The sequence below is a fragment of the Photinus pyralis genome, unplaced genomic scaffold, assembly GCF_008802855.1.
Source record: "Photinus pyralis isolate 1611_PpyrPB1 unplaced genomic scaffold, Ppyr1.3 Ppyr1.4_LG8, whole genome shotgun sequence".
Classification (NCBI taxonomy): Eukaryota; Metazoa; Arthropoda; class Insecta; order Coleoptera; family Lampyridae; genus Photinus; species Photinus pyralis.
Genome location: NW_022170819.1, coordinates 36,032,629 through 36,036,640, shown reverse-complemented (window position 1 = coordinate 36,036,640; position 4,012 = coordinate 36,032,629). Strand labels below are relative to the sequence as shown.

The 4,012-nt window shown below is 36.4% G+C and overlaps 1 protein-coding gene across 1 annotated transcript in view; it reads left to right on the top strand.

Moving 5' to 3' along the window:
• Nucleotides 1-4,012, top strand: part of LOC116179793 (cytochrome P450 9e2-like) — a 9,593-nt gene that overhangs the window by 770 nt on the left and 4,811 nt on the right. The window lies entirely within an intron of this gene.

Below are 4,012 nucleotides of genomic sequence, written 5' to 3'. Positions count from 1 at the left end.
ACATGTATCGTACGAATTGTAGCTGATAGTCACCAAAAGTTTTTGGTGAAAGAATTTTAGTGATAGGTCTTACCGTTTTCGAGTAAATGATGTTTCTATATGCAGCTCGTGCGCGTCCGCGGTCCGCCTAGCAGCGCACTTGCTTGGCTGCTATTGGCACCGGCCGGATAGCCGACTTGTCACCTCTAGTGGAGCGAAATCATGCCAAAAACTATAATGCCAAATGGTAAGCGCAGCTGTTCTGCATATTATATTGAAAACAATGTAAATACATTATCAGAAAAAATCTGAAAGTCGATAAATCAATAATTGTGCAACATAAACTTCACTCTGCGGGAAATTTTGTTGAATCATTGGTATGTTCGTTTATTTGCTTTGGACTGCTTTCACAGTAACATGATATCCAAATATTATTTTCCATAGACCATCCAAAACCTCCGATTTCCTTTTTAAACTTTAGGGGAAGGGAAACTACTGCCATTTAGGAAACTAAGAAGATATTGAATTTTTAAAAAATCATTCTGGAGGCTGTTCAAAAAATTTTCCTACCTCAATTATCACAGTCACCGGTTATTATGAATAATTCCCTCATTAATTACTTTCATCGGAGCATATGCATCTAGAATTTTATTGAATGAAGTTAACTAATGTATCTTCTTGCCTGTTGGGAATTCATGCTCAAACGGGTTGCGACACAACAAATGCCCCTCTTTAAAATACGCGAGAAGATTGCGGTTGATACCCAAATTAGTTGAACTGATACAAAAAGGAGCCTTAGAAATTAGCAATACGATATATAATCGTACTATACTGGTATACCGGAATAAAAATAAAAATATTACAACATTGAATTAGGTACCTAAGATTGCATTTAGCAAAAACCAACTAATAAACAATCGTGGGAACTTCCGTCAATTAATGGTGCTTTCTTACCTAGTTTCTTACAGGATTTTTTAAGGTGTGTACTTGTAAACTTTCGATTTAGACTAAATGTCGGTGTCAACAATACACTCAGTAAAATTCTAGATGCATATACCAATTAAATGTGTGGTACCATAGCAAGCAATGCAAACCAACACTAGATAAAATCGGAGGTTTTGGATGGTCTATGGAAAATAATATTTGGATATCATGTTACTGTGAAAGCAGTCCAAAGCAAATAAACGAACATACCAATGATTCAAAAAAATTTCCCAAAGAGTGAAGTTTATGTTGCACAATTATTGATTCATCGAATTTCATATTTTTTTCTGCTAAGGTAGTTACATTATGTTTTCAATATAAAATGCAGATCAGCTGCGCTTACCATTTGGCATTATAGTTTTTGGCATGATTTCGCTCCACTACAGGTGACAAGCCGGCTATCCGGCCGGTGCCGATAGCAGCCAAGCAAGTGCGCTGCTAGGCGGACCGCTGACGCGCACGAGCTGCATATAGAAATATCATTTACTCAAAAACGGTAAGACCTATCACTAAAATTCTTTCACCAAAAACTTTTGGTGACTATCAGCTACAATTCGTACGATACATGTATAGAGATTCCTGAAATAATAAAAAAGTTTCTCGCAGAGTGAAGTTTACGCTTCTCAATAATCGATTTATCGACTTTGATGGCAATTATGATAATGTAGTTATATCATGTTTTCGATGTAATAGGCATAGTTAGAAGCGCTTACTATTTGGAATTATAGAACTGAAACAATTATAACAATATCTCGTGCGGGAGCCGAAATATTCCGTGGTAAATCTCGAAAAACATAAATTTTTATGAAGACACTTTTGAGTGGTTTTTTGACTATAAAAAACACCATTTCGGATGCAGAATTACAATATCTACACATTCTACTAGGTCTGATCTTGTTATACCTCAAAAAAAATTTTTTCCACATTTTTGGCCCGATTTCGCTCCATTAGATTATGGTGTTAAAAACTTCGCTTTATCTGCACTAGTTGAGCATAATGTACTTGTTTTCTTATATTGCAAAATATTCAGTTCACTCTTTACTTTCTTAGCGGCATGTTTTAATAATTAAAAAAATATGCTATTGTTTACGTATTGTCCGTCCGTCTGTCCGTCCGTTCGGACCCACTTCTACGGTTTTGAACTACTTTTATAGGGAATGGTCCTACAGTCCTGGAATTTTTTGCAATACGTAGCCTATACCTTGAAGGTGTGCCACACGGCCAACAAATTCCCCCTCCCCTCCCCCCCATGAATTCTCTCCTGAGATGCTGTTTTAGAAAGTAAAACGTGCACATAACTTTTACATGCGACAACCAACTGATCTCAGATTTTTCATAAGTATGCCTTTTGTGGTTCCACGTAAAATTTTTGGAAGGAGGGGGGGGGGGGGGAAGTGACCACACATTCTATCCTTAATGGTATTCTAATGAAATAAACTGATTTGGACAAACTAACTACTTTTCGAAGTCAATGGCGACTGGGGAGGAGGGATGGAGATAGAAATTAATTTGATCTTTCATGGTATTCCAATTAAAGTAACTGTTTTGTACCAATTACCGCCCTACTTTTTGACTCCTTATCGAAAGAGGAGATGGGGTGGGGGGGTTATCCTTCATGTTACATGGGTTTTAAGAAAAGTAGTTAATTTCTACCCACCATAGTCCGCCTCCTCGATCATTTATCGTGATTGGATAGAAACAATTTATCTCATGAACAGATTGCCGGAGGATGGTACTTACAAACGGCGATTGGGACGTAGAGCGTCTGGAAAAAGAATATCTATTGGTGATGGTAAAACTTTACAAGCGAATATCTCGAAAACGCTTTGTTGGAGGAAAGTATCCGCTATGACAAAATGAATTGTCTGGACGAGATATATGTATTGGTAAAGTCTCCCCATTAATCATCTACCGAGGAAAAAACATCCATAAATATAATATGCTACATTATAAGTTATAACGCAACCATTTACTACGCAATTTCGGTTTTAAAAAATGCGCTTTATCTGCACAAGAGTTGTGCACAATTTAGTACTTGTTTTAAATTACACATGGAATCAAAAATAAATAAGAAAACTGGTCTCATTCCATAATAACAGTCGCCGTCCGTTAGTTACTGTTATGTACAACACGAAAGGAATTTGAACGAATTTTAAGGATAAGATGTGGGAAACTTCAAAGGGTAGCTTGAAAAAAAAACCTTGAAAAAAGTTTGAGAATTACTTGAGGAGAGTCTGGGTAGCTTCGATGGAATTTTTGTCTAGATTAAATCTCGTTGAATATTTAGGTAGGTATACTCACGTAGGGAAAAAAACGAAACTCGTTGATTGCGTTTTAATCGTGTGAAGAGGGCTTGACAAAATATGGGTGGTAATTATTTGAAACACATTATATATACTGTCATTCATGACAGTTAATAATTAGTAAATAATTATCAACTTTCACTTATTTATTTATTTATTTATTTATTATCCCTCTCTTGTTCTGATGGGCCCTCAACAGGCATGCGATGCGCCCAATTACAGAGTGACCCGCATAATGCTTTTTAGAGGTGTCTCTGCAGAAGTTCTATACTACCTTAGGAATAAGGAAGACAGCAGGAAAACCTAATTCGGAGTAGCTGGAAGAATGATGGAAACTAATCTAACGAGATTCCCCCATGAAAAATTCTGACCTAAGTCCAGGTTCGAACAACCGACCTTAATTGGTTGCTCATTTTTTCTGTACGTCAATGTACAAGAAGACAGTATATAAGAAGTAAATATCTATCTATCACTAAAACAAGCCCATTTTAGAGGTTGGTGGGGGTGGGGGGCTAATTATCATAGCCTACACTACAGTAAACATCTGATTACGCCTCGGATTACGTATCATTATGTTACATTCTCCCGTAGTGAGTGGAAAGATCAATTAAACTACAGGGTTATTCTAAATGATGGACCCAATTTAATAAATTCGTATTTATTTAAATATAAATGCAAAATGAACAATCTACATACCAATGGAAAGAGGAAGTTTCAAAGTTTTTTTTACATATGCAGAAACGGCC